General features: G+C 41.9%; 1 pseudogene; it reads left to right on the forward strand.

The window, feature by feature from the left end:
• The first annotated feature begins 12725 nt into the window (after positions 1-12725).
• On the forward strand, positions 12726-12828 carry LOC130345997 (U2 spliceosomal RNA; annotated as a pseudogene).
• The last annotated feature ends 6459 nt before the right edge of the window (positions 12829-19287 follow it).

Genomic DNA, 19287 nt, shown 5'->3' on the forward strand with positions numbered 1-19287 from the left:
ATCTGGTAGCATATATTAAGTGCACCACCAGGGTTCAGTGTTGGAAAGAAAGATTACCTGTTTATTTACTACTGCAGCTGCTTGCTGGCTAGTCCAGTGGGCCCCTACTGCAGGCAAAAGACAATAGGTGGTGTCGCTTGTGTCTGGCCCCTGTTGGAGCGACCAGGCACAGGACTGCTGCTGCTGAATGTCCTCTTTAATTGAATAAGCTCAGCAACCAGCACACCTGAGCAGGCTGGACATGACATGATAGGTAGCTGTCTTTCAGGTAGTGGGTGCTGAATCTTGTTAATTGACATGGGGGTGTCATTGCTGTTGATTGACCATGCATTGGTACTGTGGTATTGGAATAATAAAAACAAATGTTGCCAGCCAACCATCCATTGCAATAATGGATAGGACATCAGCTATGAGGCATTTGTTTGTACAAACTGCTGCTCACAACTAATGTTGTAATATAGTGTCTCCATCTGCTGGTGGTATTGAATAAGCAATAGTGCAATGATAGGGTCTGAAAAAGAAGAAAAATAAGAAGCAGCAGCATAGGAAAAAAGGAGGAAAGAAGGAAAACATGGAGAGAAGAAAAAAAGAAGGTAAAAAAAAGGTGAAAACATGTTTAAAAAAGTATTTCCATCTCTCTCTCTCTATATATGTATATATATATATATATATATATATATTTAAAAGAAAAAAAAATTATATATATATATATGTATATATATATATATATATATACATATAGAGAGAGAGAAAGAGATAGATAGATAGATAGATAGATAGATACACATACATACATACATACATACATACATACATACATACATACAACATACATACATATATATGTGTGTATTGTTGGAGTTGCAAACATGGGTGCACTTGACAAACTCAGTGCGGCTATTCCCCATTGAAAGATTGTTGCATCCAGGACCCTTAGCACTGTGATATGCTACTCAATACCACTGGCATGGCCAGGTGTAAACAACATCTGACCTTTGTTGTGTATGTAACCATGGAGATTGTGATGTCACCTAGGCCCACCAAAGAACAGCCTTGTCAGAAGCAGCACTGCCATGATCAGAAGCAGCAGCACCATAAGTTTTCAAATAAGCTGGATTTAACCAAGACAAGTGAGTCCAATAGGATGCAGGTATGTCCTCTATCCTTACAGCTTCCCGTGGCTGTTGGTTTTATACCGTTTGGGGACAGCCAAGGAGGCGTCAGCAGACAACACAGGTAAGTGTGTGCTTGTGTGTGTGTGTGTGTGTGTGTGTGTGTGTGTGTGTGTTTCCTATGCAGATCCTAAACCCAGTATCAAATGCAAGTAGGAGGAGTAAGAAGGGTTCCTGCCAAAGCCAGGTTATGGATTGCATTTAAAAATGGTCCATCAGAGTGAAATGGACTCCCATCTTCCTGCTTAGCAATAATGATATGGGTTTAGGGCCTGCTGTGTGTACTGGTGGGTGACTGCCACCCAGCCAGAGTGTGTATGGGAGGCTGCCAGCCAGCCTACCTTCCTACAAGTAGTGATGGTGCATGTGAAGGGGACAGCGTTGGTTCCTCCCCTTTCACAGTTATCACTTCTCATTCTTCCTTTTGGCTGGTATCAAATGTGGTGTCTGTTTATATCAGTTTAATATCTGATATGTCCCCTATCTGGTAGCATATATTAAGTGCACCACCAGGGTTCAGTGTTGGAAAGAAAGATTACCTGTTTATTTACTGCTGCAGCTGCTTGCTGGCTAGTCCAGTGGGCCCCTACTGCAGGCAAAAGACAATAGGTGGTGTCGCTTGTGTCTGGCCCCTGTTGGAGCGACCAGGCACAGGACTGCTGCTGCTGAATGTCCTCTTTAATTGAATAAGCTCAGCAACCAGCACACCTGAGCAGGTTGGACATGACATGATAGGTAGCTGTCTTTCAGGTAGTGGGTGCTGAATCTTGTTAATTGACATGGGGGTGTCATTGCTGTTGATTGACCATGCATTGGTACTGTGGTATTGGAATAATAAAAACAAATGTTGCCAGCCAACCATCCATTGCAATAATGGATAGGACATCAGCTATGAGGCATTTGTTTGTACAAACTGCTGCTCACAACTAATGTTGTAATATAGTGTCTCCATCTGCTGGTGGTATTGAATAAGCAATAGTGCAATGATAGGGTCTGAAAAAGAAGAAAAATAAGAAGCAGCAGCATAGGAAAAAAGGAGGAAAGAAGGAAAACATGGAGAGAAGAAAAAAAGAAGGTTAAAAAAAAAGGTGAAAACATGTTTAAAAAAGTATTTCCATCTCTCTCTCTCTCTCTCTCTCTCTCTCTCTCTATATATATATATATATATATATATACATATAGAAAGAGAGAAAGAGATAGATAGATAGATAGATAGATAGATACATACATACATACATACATACATATGTGTGTATTGTTGGAGTTGCAAACATGGGTGCACTTGACAAACTCAGTTCGGCTATTCCCCATTGAAAGATTGTTGCATCCAGGACCCTTAGCACTGTGATATGCTACTCAATACCACTGGCATGGCCAGGTGTAAACAACATCTGACCTTTGTTGTGTATGTAACCATGGAGATTGTGATGTCACCTAGGCCCACCAAAGAACAGCCTTGTCAGAAGCAGCACTGCCATGAGCAGAAGCAGCAGATCCATAGGTTTTCAAATAAGCTGGATTTAACCAAGACAAGTGAGTCCAATAGGATGCAGGTATGTCCTCTATCCTTACAGCTTCCCGTGGCTGTTGGTTTTATACCGTTTGGGGACAGCCAAGGAGGCGTCAGCAGGCAACACAGGTAAGTGTGTGCTTGTGTGTGTGTGTGTGTGTGTTTCCTATGCAGATCCTAAACCCAGTATCAAATGCAAGTAGGAGGAGTAAGAAGGGTTCCTGCCAAAGCCAGGTTATGGATTGCATTTAAAAATGGTCCATCAGAGTGAAATGGACTCCCATCTTCCTGCTTAGCAATAATGATATGGGTTTAGGGTCTGCTGTGTGTACTGGTGGGTGACTGCCACCCAGCCAGAGTGTGTATGGGAGGCTGCCAGCCAGCCTCCCTTCCTACAAGTAGTGATGGTGCATGTGAAGGGGACAGCGTTGGTTCCTCCCCTTTCACAGTTATCACTTCTCATTCTTCCTTTTGGCTGGTATCAAATGTGGTGTCTGTTTATATCAGTTTAATATCTGATATGTCCCCTATCTGGTAGCATATATTAAGTGCACCACCAGGGTTCAGTGTTGGAAAGAAAGATTACCTGTTTATTTGCTGCAGCTGCTTGCTGGCTAGTCCAGTGGGCCCCTACTGCAGGCAAAAGACAATAGGTGGTGCCGCTTGTGTCTGGCCCCTGTTGGAGCGACCAGGCACAGGACTGCTGCTGCTGAATGTCCTCTTTAATTGAATAAGCTCAGCAACCAGCACACCTGTGCAGGTTGGACATGACATGATAGGTAGCTGTCTTTCAGGTAGTGGGTGCTGAATCTTGTTAATTGACCATGCATTGGTACTGTGGTATTGGAATAATTAAAACAAATGTTGCCAGCCAGCCATCCATTGCAATAATGGATAGGACATCAGCTATGAGGCATTTGTTTGTACAAACTGCTGCTCACAACTAATGTTGTAATATAGTGTCTCCATCTGCTGGTGGTATTGAATAAGCAATAGTGCAATGATAGGGTCTGAAAAAGAAGAAAAATAAGAAGCAGCAGCATAGGAAAAAAGGAGGAAAGAAGGAAAACATGGAGAGAAGAAAAAAAGAAGGTAAAAAAAAGGTGAAAACATGTTTAAAAAAGTATTTCCATCTCTCTCGCTCTATATATGTATATATATATATATATATATATATATATATATATTTAAAAGAAAAAAAAATTATATATATATATATATATATATACATATAGAGAGAGAGAAAGAGATAGATAGATAGATAGATAAATAGATACACATACATATACACATACATACATACATACATACAACATACATACATATATATGTGTGTATTGTTGGAGTTGCAAACATGGGTGCACTTGACAAACTCAGTGCGGCTATTCCCCATTGAAAGATTGTTGCATCCAGGACCCTTAGCACTGTGATATGCTACTCAATACCACTGGCATGGCCAGGTGTAAACAACATCTGACCTTTGTTGTGTATGTAACCATGGAGATTGTGATGTCACCTAGGCCCACCAAAGAACAGCCTTGTCAGAAGCAGCACTGCCATGATCAGAAGCAGCAGCACCATAAGTTTTCAAATAAGCTGGATTTAACCAAGACAAATGAGTCCAATAGGATGCAGGTATGTCCTCTATCCTTACAGCTTCCCGTGGCTGTTGGTTTTATACCGTTTGGGGACAGCCAAGGAGGCGTCAGCAGACAACACAGGTAAGTGTGTGCTTGTGTGTGTGTGTGTGTGTGTTTCCTATGCAGATCCTAAACCCAGTATCAAATGCAAGTAGGAGGAGTAAGAAGGGTTCCTGCCAAAGCCAGGTTATGGATTGCATTTAAAAATGGTCCATCAGAGTGAAATGGACTCCCATCTTCCTGCTTAGCAATAATGATATGGGTTTAGGGCCTGCTGTGTGTACTGGTGGGTGACTGCCACCCAGCCAGAGTGTGTATGGGAGGCTGCCAGCCAGCCTACCTTCCTACAAGTAGTGATGGTGCATGTGAAGGGGACAGCGTTGGTTCCTCCCCTTTCACAGTTATCACTTCTCATTTTTCCTTTTGGCTGGTATCAAATGTGGTGTCTGTTTATATCAGTTTAATATCTGATATGTCCCCTATCTGGTAGCATATATTAAGTGCACCACCAGGGTTCAGTGTTGGAAAGAAAGATTACCTGTTTATTTACTGCTGCAGCTGCTTGCTGGCTAGTCCAGTGGGCCCCTACTGCAGGCAAAAGACAATAGGTGGTGTCGCTTGTGTCTGGCCCCTGTTGGAGCGACCAGGCACAGGACTGCTGCTGCTGAATGTCCTCTTTAATTGAATAAGCTCAGCAACCAGCACACCTGAGCAGGTTGGACATGACATGATAGGTAGCTGTCTTTCAGGTAGTGGGTGCTGAATCTTGTTAATTGACATGGGGGTGTCATTGCTGTTGATTGACCATGCATTGGTACTGTGGTATTGGAATAATAAAAACAAATGTTGCCAGCCAACCATCCATTGCAATAATGGATAGGACATCAGCTATGAGGCATTTGTTTGTACAAACTGCTGCTCACAACTAATGTTGTAATATAGTGTCTCCATCTGCTGGTGGTATTGAATAAGCAATAGTGCAATGATAGGGTCTGAAAAAGAAGAAAAATAAGAAGCAGCAGCATAGGAAAAAAGGAGGAAAGAAGGAAAACATGGAGAGAAGAAAAAAAGAAGGTAAAAAAAAGGTGAAAACATGTTTAAAAAAGTATTTCCATCTCTCTCTCTCTATATATGTATATATATATATATATATATTTAAAAGAAAAAAAAATTATATATATATATATATATATATATATATATATACATATAGAGAGAGAGAAAGAGATAGATAGATAGATAGATAGATAGATACACATACATACATACATACATACATACATACATACATACAACATACATACATATATATGTGTGTATTGTTGGAGTTGCAAACATGGGTGCACTTGACAAACTCAGTGCGGCTATTCCCCATTGAAAGATTGTTGCATCCAGGACCCTTAGCACTGTGATATGCTACTCAATACCACTGGCATGGCCAGGTGTAAACAACATCTGACCTTTGTTGTGTATGTAACCATGGAGATTGTGATGTCACCTAGGCCCACCAAAGAACAGCCTTGTCAGAAGCAGCACTGCCATGATCAGAAGCAGCAGCACCATAAGTTTTCAAATGAGCTGGATTTAACCAAGACAAGTGAGTCCAATAGGATGCAGGTATGTCCTCTATCCTTACAGCTTCCCGTGGCTGTTGGTTTTATACCGTTTGGGGACAGCCAAGGAGGCGTCAGCAGACAACACAGGTAAGTGTGTGCTTGTGTGTGTGTGTGTGTGTGTGTGTGTGTTTCCTATGCAGATCCTAAACCCAGTATCAAATGCAAGTAGGAGGAGTAAGAAGGGTTCCTGCCAAAGCCAGGTTATGGATTGCATTTAAAAATGGTCCATCAGAGTGAAATGGACTCCCATCTTCCTGCTTAGCAATAATGATATGGGTTTAGGGCCTGCTGTGTGTACTGGTGGGTGACTGCCACCCAGCCAGAGTGTGTATGGGAGGCTGCCAGCCAGCCTACCTTCCTACAAGTAGTGATGGTGCATGTGAAGGGGACAGCGTTGGTTCCTCCCCTTTCACAGTTATCACTTCTCATTTTTCCTTTTGGCTGGTATCAAATGTGGTGTCTGTTTATATCAGTTTAATATCTGATATGTCCCCTATCTGGTAGCATATATTAAGTGCACCACCAGGGTTCAGTGTTGGAAAGAAAGATTACCTGTTTATTTACTGCTGCAGCTGCTTGCTGGCTAGTCCAGTGGGCCCCTACTGCAGGCAAAAGACAATAGGTGGTGTCGCTTGTGTCTGGCCCCTGTTGGAGCGACCAGGCACAGGACTGCTGCTGCTGAATGTCCTCTTTAATTGAATAAGCTCAGCAACCAGCACACCTGAGCAGGTTGGACATGACATGATAGGTAGCTGTCTTTCAGGTAGTGGGTGCTGAATCTTGTTAATTGACATGGGGGTGTCATTGCTGTTGATTGACCATGCATTGGTACTGTGGTATTGGAATAATAAAAACAAATGTTGCCAGCCAACCATCCATTGCAATAATGGATAGGACATCAGCTATGAGGCATTTGTTTGTACAAACTGCTGCTCACAACTAATGTTGTAATATAGTGTCTCCATCTGCTGGTGGTATTGAATAAGCAATAGTGCAATGATAGGGTCTGAAAAAGAAGAAAAATAAGAAGCAGCAGCATAGGAAAAAAGGAGGAAAGAAGGAAAACATGGAGAGAAGAAAAAAAGAAGGTAAAAAAAAAGGTGAAAACATGTTTAAAAAAGTATTTCCATCTCTCTCTCTCTATATATGTATATATATATATATATATATTTAAAAGAAAAAAAAATTATATATATATATATATATATATATATATATATACATATAGAGAGAGAGAAAGAGATAGATAGATAGATAGATAGATAGATACACATACATACATACATACATACATACATACATACATACAACATACATACATATATATGTGTGTATTGTTGGAGTTGCAAACATGGGTGCACTTGACAAACTCAGTGCGGCTATTCCCCATTGAAAGATTGTTGCATCCAGGACCCTTAGCACTGTGATATGCTACTCAATACCACTGGCATGGCCAGGTGTAAACAACATCTGACCTTTGTTGTGTATGTAACCATGGAGATTGTGATGTCACCTAGGCCCACCAAAGAACAGCCTTGTCAGAAGCAGCACTGCCATGATCAGAAGCAGCAGCACCATAAGTTTTCAAATGAGCTGGATTTAACCAAGACAAGTGAGTCCAATAGGATGCAGGTATGTCCTCTATCCTTACAGCTTCCCGTGGCTGTTGGTTTTATACCGTTTGGGGACAGCCAAGGAGGCGTCAGCAGACAACACAGGTAAGTGTGTGCTTGTGTGTGTGTGTGTGTGTGTGTGTGTGTGTTTCCTATGCAGATCCTAAACCCAGTATCAAATGCAAGTAGGAGGAGTAAGAAGGGTTCCTGCCAAAGCCAGGTTATGGATTGCATTTAAAAATGGTCCATCAGAGTGAAATGGACTCCCATCTTCCTGCTTAGCAATAATGATATGGGTTTAGGGCCTGCTGTGTGTACTGGTGGGTGACTGCCACCCAGCCAGAGTGTGTATGGGAGGCTGCCAGCCAGCCTACCTTCCTACAAGTAGTGATGGTGCATGTGAAGGGGACAGCGTTGGTTCCTCCCCTTTCACAGTTATCACTTCTCATTCTTCCTTTTGGCTGGTATCAAATGTGGTGTCTGTTTATATCAGTTTAATATCTGATATGTCCCCTATCTGGTAGCATATATTAAGTGCACCACCAGGGTTCAGTGTTGGAAAGAAAGATTACCTGTTTATTTACTGCTGCAGCTGCTTGCTGGCTAGTCCAGTGGGCCCCTACTGCAGGCAAAAGACAATAGGTGGTGTCGCTTGTGTCTGGCCCCTGTTGGAGCGACCAGGCACAGGACTGCTGCTGCTGAATGTCCTCTTTAATTGAATAAGCTCAGCAACCAGCACACCTGAGCAGGTTGGACATGACATGATAGGTAGCTGTCTTTCAGGTAGTGGGTGCTGAATCTTGTTAATTGACATGGGGTGTCATTGCTGTTGATTGACCATGCATTGGTACTGTGGTATTGGAATAATAAAAACAAATGTTGCCAGCCAACCATCCATTGCAATAATGGATAGGACATCAGCTATGAGGCATTTGTTTGTACAAACTGCTGCTCACAACTAATGTTGTAATATAGTGTCTCCATCTGCTGGTGGTATTGAATAAGCAATAGTGCAATGATAGGGTCTGAAAAAGAAGAAAAATAAGAAGCAGCAGCATAGGAAAAAAGGAGGAAAGAAGGAAAACATGGAGAGAAGAAAAAAAGAAGGTTAAAAAAAAAGGTGAAAACATGTTTAAAAAAGTATTTCCATCTCTCTCTCTCTCTCTCTCTCTCTCTCTATATATATATATATATATATATATATACATATAGAAAGAGAGAAAGAGAGAAAGAGATAGATAGATAGATAGATACATAGATACATAGATACATACATACATACATACATACATACATACATACATACATATGTGTGTATTGTTGGAGTTGCAAACATGGGTGCACTTGACAAACTCAGTGCGGCTATTCCCCATTGAAAGATTGTTGCATCCAGGACCCTTAGCACTGTGATATGCTACTCAATACCACTGGCATGGCCAGGTGTAAACAACATCTGACCTTTGTTGTGTATGTAACCATGGAGATTGTGATGTCACCTAGGCCCACCAAAGAACAGCCTTGTCAGAAGCAGCACTGCCATGAGCAGAAGCAGCAGATCCATAGGTTTTCAAATAAGCTGGATTTAACCAAGACAAGTGAGTCCAATAGGATGCAGGTATGTCCTCTATCCTTACAGCTTCCCGTGGCTGTTGGTTTTATACCGTTTGGGGACAGCCAAGGAGGCGTCAGCAGGCAACACAGGTAAGTGTGTGCTTGTGTGTGTGTGTGTGTGTTTCCTATGCAGATCCTAAACCCAGTATCAAATGCAAGTAGGAGGAGTAAGAAGGGTTCCTGCCAAAGCCAGGTTATGGATTGCATTTAAAAATGGTCCATCAGAGTGAAATGGACTCCCATCTTCCTGCTTAGCAATAATGATATGGGTTTAGGGTCTGCTGTGTGTACTGGTGGGTGACTGCCACCCAGCCAGAGTGTGTATGGGAGGCTGCCAGCCAGCCTCCCTTCCTACAAGTAGTGATGGTGCATGTGAAGGGGACAGCGTTGGTTCCTCCCCTTTCACAGTTATCACTTCTCATTCTTCCTTTTGGCTGGTATCAAATGTGGTGTCTGTTTATATCAGTTTAATATCTGATATGTCCCCTATCTGGTAGCATATATTAAGTGCACCACCAGGGTTCAGTGTTGGAAAGAAAGATTACCTGTTTATTTGCTGCAGCTGCTTGCTGGCTAGTCCAGTGGGCCCCTACTGCAGGCAAAAGACAATAGGTGGTGCCGCTTGTGTCTGGCCCCTGTTGGAGCGACCAGGCACAGGACTGCTGCTGCTGAATGTCCTCTTTAATTGAATAAGCTCAGCAACCAGCACACCTGTGCAGGTTGGACATGACATGATAGGTAGCTGTCTTTCAGGTAGTGGGTGCTGAATCTTGTTAATTGACCATGCATTGGTACTGTGGTATTGGAATAATTAAAACAAATGTTGCCAGCCAGCCATCCATTGCAATAATGGATAGGACATCAGCTATGAGGCATTTGTTTGTACAAACTGCTGCTCACAACTAATGTTGTAATATAGTGTCTCCATCTGCTGGTGGTATTGAATAAGCAATAGTGCAATGATAGGGTCTGAAAAAGAAGAAAAATAAGAAGCAGCAGCATAGGAAAAAAGGAGGAAAGAAGGAAAACATGGAGAGAAGAAAAAAAAGAAGGTAAAAAAAAGGTGAAAACATGTTTAAAAAAGTATTTCCATCTCTCTCTCTCTATATATGTATATATATATATATATATATATATATTTAAAAGAAAAAAAAATTATATATATATATATATATATATATATATATATACATATAGAGAGAGAGAGAGAAAGAGATAGATAGATAGATAGATAGATACACATACATACATACATACATACATACATACAACATACATACATATATATGTGTGTATTGTTGGAGTTGCAAACATGGGTGCACTTGACAAACTCAGTGCGGCTATTCCCCATTGAAAGATTGTTGCATCCAGGACCCTTAGCACTGTGATATGCTACTCAATACCACTGGCATGGCCAGGTGTAAACAACATCTGACCTTTGTTGTGTATGTAACCATGGAGATTGTGATGTCACCTAGGCCCACCAAAGAACAGCCTTGTCAGAAGCAGCACTGCCATGATCAGAAGCAGCAGCACCATACGTTTTCAAATAAGCTGGATTTAACCAAGACAAGTGAGTCCAATAGGATGCAGGTATGTCCTCTATCCTTACAGCTTCCCGTGGCTGTTGGTTTTATACCGTTTGGGGACAGCCAAGGAGGCGTCAGCAGGCAACACAGGTAAGTGTGTGCTTGTGTGTGTGTGTGTGTGTGTGTGTGTTTCCTATGCAGATCCTAAACCCAGTATCAAATGCAAGTAGGAGGAGTAAGAAGGGTTCCTGCCAAAGCCAGGTTATGGATTGCATTTAAAAATGGTCCATCAGAGTGAAATGGACTCCCATCTTCCTGCTTAGCAATAATGATATGGGTTTAGGGCCTGCTGTGTGTACTGGTGGGTGACTGCCACCCAGCCAGAGTGTGTATGGGAGGCTGCCAGCCAGCCTACCTTCCTACAAGTAGTGATGGTGCATGTGAAGGGGACAGCGTTGGTTCCTCCCCTTTCACAGTTATCACTTCTCATTCTTCCTTTTGGCTGGTATCAAATGTGGTGTCTGTTTATATCAGTTTAATATCTGATATGTCCCCTATCTGGTAGCATATATTAAGTGCACCACCAGGGTTCAGTGTTGGAAAGAAAGATTACCTGTTTATTTACTGCTGCAGCTGCTTGCTGGCTAGTCCAGTGGGCCCTTACTGCAGGCAAAAGACAATAGGTGGTGCCGCTTGTGTCTGGCCCCTGTTGGAGCGACCAGGCACAGGACTGCTGCTGCTGAATGTCCTCTTTAATTGAATAAGCTCAGCAACCAGCACACCTGTGCAGGTTGGACATGACATGATAGGTAGCTGTCTTTCAGGTAGTGGGTGCTGAATCTTGTTAATTGACATGGGGGTGTCATTGCTGTTGATTGACCATGCATTGGTACTGTGGTATTGGAATAATAAAAACAAATGTTGCCAGCCAACCATCCATTGCAATAATGGATAGGACATCAGCTATGAGGCATTTGTTTGTACAAACTGCTGCTCACAACTAATGTTGTAATATAGTGTCTCCATCTGCTGGTGGTATTGAATAAGCAATAGTGCAATGATAGGGTCTGAAAAAGAAGAAAAATAAGAAGCAGCAGCATAGGAAAAAAGGAGGAAAGAAGGAAAACATGGAGAGAAGAAAAAAAGAAGGTTAAAAAAAAAGGTGAAAACATGTTTAAAAAAGTATTTCCATCTCTCTCTCTCTATATATATATATATACATATAGAAAGAGAGAAAGAGATAGATAGATAGATAGATAGATAGATAGATAGATAGATAGATAGATACATACATACATACATACATACATACATATGTGTGTATTGTTGGAGTTGCAAACATGGGTGCACTTGACAAACTCAGTGCGGCTATTCCCCATTGAAAGATTGTTGCATCCAGGACCCTTAGCACTGTGATATGCTACTCAATACCACTGGCATGGCCAGGTGTAAACAACATCTGACCTTTGTTGTGTATGTAACCATGGAGATTGTGATGTCACCTAGGCCCACCAAAGAATAGCCTTGTCAGAAGCAGCACTGCCATGAGCAGAAGCAGCAGATACATAGGTTTTCAAATAAGCTGGATTTAACCAAGACAAGTGAGTCCAATAGGATGCAGGTATGTCCTCTATCCTTACAGCTTCCCGTGGCTGTTGGTTTTATACCGTTTGGGGACAGCCAAGGAGGCGTCAGCAGGCAACACAGGTAAGTGTGTGCTTGTGTGTGTGTGTGTGTGTGTTTCCTATGCAGATCCTAAACCCAGTATCAAATGCAAGTAGGAGGAGTAAGAAGGGTTCCTGCCAAAGCCAGGTTATGGATTGCATTTAAAAATGGTCCATCAGAGTAAAATGGACTCCCATCTTCCTGCTTAGCAATAATGATATTGGTTTAGGGTCTGCTGTGTGTACTGGTGGGTGACTGCCACCCAGCCAGAGTGTGTATGGGAGGCTGCCAGCCAGCCTCCCTTCCTACAAGTAGTGATGGTGCATGTGAAGGGGACAGCGTTGGTTCCTCCCCTTTCACAGTTATCACTTCTCATTCTTCCTTTTGGCTGGTATCAAATGTGGTGTCTGTTTATATCAGTTTAATATCTGATATGTCCCCTATCTGGTAGCATATATTAAATGCACCACCAGGGTTCAGTGTTGGAAAGAAAGATTACCTGTTTATTTGATGCAGCTGCTTGCTGGCTAGTCCAGTGGGCCCCTACTGCAGGCAAAAGACAATAGATGGTGCCGCTTGTGTCTGGCCCCTGTTGGAGCGACCAGGCACAGGACTGCTGCTGCTGAATGTCCTCTTTAATTGAATAAGCTCAGCAACCAGCACACCTGTGCAGGTTGGACATGACATGATAGGTAGCTGTCTTTCAGGTAGTGGGTGCTGAATCTTGTTAATTGACATGGGGGTGTCATTGCTGTTGATTGACCATGCATTGGTACTGTGGTATTGGAATAATTAAAACAAATGTTGCCAGCCAGCCATCCATTGCAATAATGGATAGGACATCAGCTATGAGGCATTTGTTTGTACAAACTGCTGCTCACGACTAATGTTGTAATATAGTGTCTCCATCTGCTGGTGGTATTGAATAAGCAATAGTGCAATGATAGGGTCTGAAAAAGGAGTAAAATAAGAAGCAGCAGCATAGGAAAAAAGGAGGAAAGAAGGAAAACATGGAGAGAAGAAAAAAAGAAGGTAAAAAAAAGGTGAAAACATGTTTAAAAAAGTATTTCCATCTCTCTCTCTCTCTATATATGTATATATATATATATATATATATATATATATATTTAAAAGAAAAAAAAATTATATATATATATATATATATACACATATAGAGAGAGAGAAAGAGATAGATAGATAGATAGATAGATAGATAGATAGATAGATACACATACATACATACATACAACATACATACATACATACATATGTGTGTATTGTTGGAGTTGCAAACATGGGTGCACTTGACAAACTCAGTGCGGCTATTCCCCATTGAAAGATTGTTGCATCCAGGACCCTTAGCACTGTGATATGCTACTCAATACCACTGGCATGGCCAGGTGTAAACAACATCTGACCTTTGTTGTGTATGTAACCATGGAGATTGTGATGTCACCTAGGCCCACCAAAGAACAGCCTTGTCAGAAGCAGCACTGCCATGATCAGAAGCAGCAGCACCATAAGTTTTCAAATAAGCTGGATTTAACCAAGACAAGTGAGTCCAATAGGATGCAGGTATGTCCTCTATCCTTACAGCTTCCCGTGGCTGTTGGTTTTATACCGTTTGGGGACAGCCAAGGAGGCGTCAGCAGGCAACACAGGTAAGTGTGTGCTTGTGTGTGTGTGTGTGTGTTTCCTATGCAGATCCTAAACCCAGTATCAAATGCAAGTAGGAGGAGTAAGAAGGGTTCCTGCCAAAGCCAGGTTATGGATTGCATTTAAAAATGGTCCATCAGAGTGAAATGGACTCCCATCTTCCTGCTTAGCAATAATGATATGGGTTTAGGGCCTGCTGTGTGTACTGGTGGGTGACTGCCACCCAGCCAGAGTGTGTATGGGAGGCTGCCAGCCAGCCTACCTTCCTACAAGTAGTGATGGTGCATGTGAAGGGGACAGCGTTGGTTCCTCCCCTTTCACAGTTATCACTTCTCATTCTTCCTTTTGGCTGGTATCAAATGTGGTGTCTGTTTATATCAGTTTACTATCTGATATGTTCCCTATCTGGTAGCATATATTAAGTGCACCACCAGGGTTCAGTGTTGGAAAGAAAGATTACCTGTTTATTTACTGCTGCAGCTGCTTGCTGGCTAGTCCAGTGGGCCCCTACTGCAGGCAAAAGACAATAGGTGGTGCCGCTTGTGTCTGGCCCCTGTTGCAGCGACCAGGCACAGGACTGCTGCTGCTGAATGTCCTCTTTAATTGAATAAGCTCAGCAACCAGCACACCTGTGCAGGTTGGACATGAGATGATAGGTAGCTGTCTTTCAGGTAGTGGGTGCTGAATCTTGTTATTTGACATGGGGGTGTCATTGCTGTTGATTGACCATGCATTGGTACTGTGGTATTGGAATAATAAAAACAAATGTTGCCAGCCAACCATCCATTGCAATAATGGATAGGACATCAGCTATGAGGCATTTGTTTGTACAAACTGCTGCTCACAACTAATGTTGTAATATAGTGTCTCCATCTGCTGGTGGTATTGAATAAGCAATAGTGCAATGATAGGGTCTGAAAAAGAAGAAAAATAAGCAGCAGCATAGGAAAAAAGGAGGAAAGAAGGAAAACATGGAGAGAAGAAAAAAAGAAGGTTAAAAAAAAAGGTGAAAACATGTTTAAAAAAGTATTTCCATCTCTCTCTCTCTCTCTCTCTCTCTCTCTCTCTCTCTCTCTCTCTCTCTCTCTCTCTCTCTATATATATATATATTTAAAAGAAAAAAAAATTATATATATATATATATATATATATACATATAGAAAGAGAGAAAGAGATAGATAGATAGATAGATAGATAGATAGATACATAGATACATACATACATTACATACATTACATACATACATTACATACATACATACATACATATGTGTGTATTGTTGGAGTTGCAAACATGGGTGCACTTGACAAACTCAGTGCGGCTATTCCCCATTGAAAGATTGTTGCATCCAGGACCCTTAGCACTGTGATATGCTACTCAATACCACTGGCATGGCCAGGTGTAAACAACATCTGACCTTTGTTGTGTATGTAACCATGGAGATTGTGATGTCACCTAGGCCCACCAAAGAACAGCCTTGTCAGAAGCAGCACTGCCATGATCAGAAGCAGCAGCACCATAAGTTTTCAAATAAGCTGGATTTAACCAAGACAAGTGAGTCCAATAGGATGCAGGTATGTCCTCTATCCTTACAGCTTCCCGTGGCTGTTGGTTTTATACCGTTTGGGGACAGCCAAGGAGGCGTCAGCAGACAACACAGGTAAGTGTGTGCTTGTGTGTGTGTGTGTGTGTGTGTGTTTCCTATGCAGATCCTAAACCCAGTATCAAATGCAAGTAGGAGGAGTAAGAAGGGTTCCTGCCAAAGCCAGGTTATGGATTGCATTTAAAAATGGTCCATCAGAGTGAAATGGACTCCCATCTTCCTGCTTAGCAATAATGATATGGGTTTAGGGCCTGCTGTGTGTACTGGTGGGTGACTGCCACCCAGCCAGCCTACCTTCCTACAAGTAGTGATGGTGCATGTGAAGGGGACAGCGTTGGTTCCTCCCCTTTCACAGTTATCACTTCTCATTCTTCCTTTTGGCTGGTATCAAATGTGGTGTCTGTTTATATCAGTTTAATATCTGATATGTCCCCTATCTGGTAGCATATATTAAGTGCACCACCAGGGTTCAGTGTTGGAAAGAAAGATTACCTGTTTATTTACTGCTGCAGCTGCTTGCTGGCTAGTCCAGTGGGCCCCTACTGCAGGCAAAAGACAATAGGTGGTGCCGCTTGTGTCTGGCCCCTGTTGGAGCGACCAGGCACAGGACTGCTGCTGCTGAATGTCCTCTTTAATTGAATAAGCTCAGCAACCAGCACACCTGTGAAGGTTGAACATGACATGATAGGTAGCTGTCTTTCAGGTAGTGGGTGCTGAATCTTGTTAATTGACATGGGGGTGTCATTGCTGTTGATTGACCATGCATTGGTACTGTGGTATTGGAATAATTAAAACAAATGTTGCCAGCCAGCCATCCATTGCAATAATGGATAGGACATCAGCTATGAGGCATTTGTTTGTACAAACTGCTGCTCACGACTAATGTTGTAATATAGTGTCTCCATCTGCTGGTGGTATTGAATAAGCAATAGTGCAATGATAGGGTCTGAAAAAGGAGTAAAATAAGAAGCAGCAGCATAGGAAAAAAGGAGGAAAGAAGGAAAACATGGAGAGAAGAAAAAAAGAAGGTAAAAAAAAGGTGAAAACATGTTTAAAAAAGTATTTCCATCTCTCTCTCTCTCTATATATGTATATATATATATATATATATATATATATATATATATATATTTAAAAGAAAAAAAAATTATATATATATATATATATACACATATAGAGAGAGAGAAAGAGATAGATAGATAGATAGATAGATAGATAGATAGATACACATACATACATACATACAACATACATACATACATACATATGTGTGTATTGTTGGAGTTGCAAACATGGGTGCACTTGACAAACTCAGTGCGGCTATTCCCCATTGAAAGATTGTTGCATCCAGGACCCTTAGCACTGTGATATGCTACTCAATACCACTGGCATGGCCAGGTGTAAACAACATCTGACCTTTGTTGTGTATGTAACCATGGAGATTGTGATGTCACCTAGGCCCACCAAAGAACAGCCTTGTCAGAAGCAGCACTGCCATGATCAGAAGCAGCAGCACCATAAGTTTTCAAATAAGCTGGATTTAACCAAGACAAGTGAGTCCAATAGGATGCAGGTATGTCCTCTATCCTTACAGCTTCCCGTGGCTGTTGGTTTTATACCGTTTGGGGACAGCCAAGGAGGCGTCAGCAGGCAACACAGGTAAGTGTGTGCTTGTGTGTGTGTGTGTGTGTTTCCTATGCAGATCCTAAACCCAGTATCAAATGCAAGTAGGAGGAGTAAGAAGGGTTCCTGCCAAAGCCAGGTTATGGATTGCATTTAAAAATGGTCCATCAGAGTGAAATGGACTCCCATCTTCCTGCTTAGCAATAATGATATGGGTTTAGGGCCTGCTGTGTGTACTGGTGGGTGACTGCCACCCAGCCAGAGTGTGTATGGGAGGCTGCCAGCCAGCCTACCTTCCTACAAGTAGTGATGGTGCATGTGAAGGGGACAGCGTTGGTTCCTCCCCTTTCACAGTTATCACTTCTCATTCTTCCTTTTGGCTGGTATCAAATGTGGTGTCTGTTTATATCAGTTTACTATCTGATATGTTCCCTATCTGGTAGCATATATTAAGTGCACCACCAGGGTTCAGTGTTGGAAAGAAAGATTACCTGTTTATTTACTGCTGCAGCTGCTTGCTGGCTAGTCCAGTGGGCCCCTACTGCAGGCAAAAGACAATAGGTGGTGCCGCTTGTGTCTGGCCCCTGTTGCAGCGACCAGGCACAGGACTGCTGCTGCTGAATGTCCTCTTTAATTGAATAAGCTCAGCAACCAGCACACCTGTGCAGGTTGGACATGAGATGATAGGTAGCTGTCTTTCAGGTAGTGGGTGCTGAATCTTGTTATTTGACATGGGGGTGTCATTGCTGTTGATTGACCATGCATTGGTACTGTGGTATTGGAATAATAAAAACAAATGTTGCCAGCCAACCATCCATTGCAATAATGGATAGGACATCAGCTATGAGGCATTTGTTTGTACAAACTGCTGCTCACAACTAATGTTGTAATATAGTGTCTCCATCTGCTGGTGGTATTGAATAAGCAATAGTGCAATGATAGGGTCTGAAAAAGAAGAAAAATAAGCAGCAGCATAGGAAAAAAGGAGGAAAGAAGGAAAACATGGAGAGAAGAAAAAAAGAAGGTTAAAAAAAAAGGTGAAAACATGTTTAAAAAAGTATTTCCATCTCTCTCTCTCTCTCTCTCTCTCTCTCTCTCTCTCTCTCTCTCTCTCTCTATATATATATATATTTAAAAGAAAAAAAAATTATATATATATATATATATATATACATATAGAAAGAGAGAAAGAGATAGATAGATAGATAGATAGATAGATACATAGATACATACATACATTACATACATTACATACATACATTACATACATACATACATACATATGTGTGTATTGTTGGAGTTGCAAACATGGGTGCACTTGACAAACTCAGTGCGGCTATTCCCCATTGAAAGATTGTTGCATCCAGGACCCTTAGCACTGTGATATGCTACTCAATACCACTGGCATGGCCAGGTGTAAACAACATCTGACCTTTGTTGTGTATGTAACCATGGAGATTGTGATGTCACCTAGGCCCACCAAAGAACAGCCTTGTCAGAAGCAGCACTGCCATGATCAGAAGCAGCAGCACCATAAGTTTTCAAATAAGCTGGATTTAACCAAGACAAGTGAGTCCAATAGGATGCAGGTATGTCCTCTATCCTTACAGCTTCCCGTGGCTGTTGGTTTTATACCGTTTGGGGACAGCCAAGGAGGCGTCAGCAGACAACACAGGTAAGTGTGTGCTTGTGTGTGTGTGTGTGTGTGTGTGTTTCCTATGCAGATCCTAAACCCAGTATCAAATGCAAGTAGGAGGAGTAAGAAGGGTTCCTGCCAAAGCCAGGTTATGGATTGCATTTAAAAATGGTCCATCAGAGTGAAATGGACTCCCATCTTCCTGCTTAGCAATAATGATATGGGTTTAGGGCCTGCTGTGTGTACTGGTGGGTGACTGCCACCCAGCCAGCCTACCTTCCTACAAGTAGTGATGGTGCATGTGAAGGGGACAGCGTTGGTTCCTCCCCTTTCACAGTTATCACTTCTCATTCTTCCTTTTGGCTGGTATCAAATGTGGTGTCTGTTTATATCAGTTTAATATCTGATATGTC

The sequence above is a fragment of the Hyla sarda genome, unplaced genomic scaffold (genome assembly GCF_029499605.1).
Source record: "Hyla sarda isolate aHylSar1 unplaced genomic scaffold, aHylSar1.hap1 scaffold_769, whole genome shotgun sequence".
Taxonomy (NCBI): Eukaryota; Metazoa; Chordata; class Amphibia; order Anura; family Hylidae; genus Hyla; species Hyla sarda.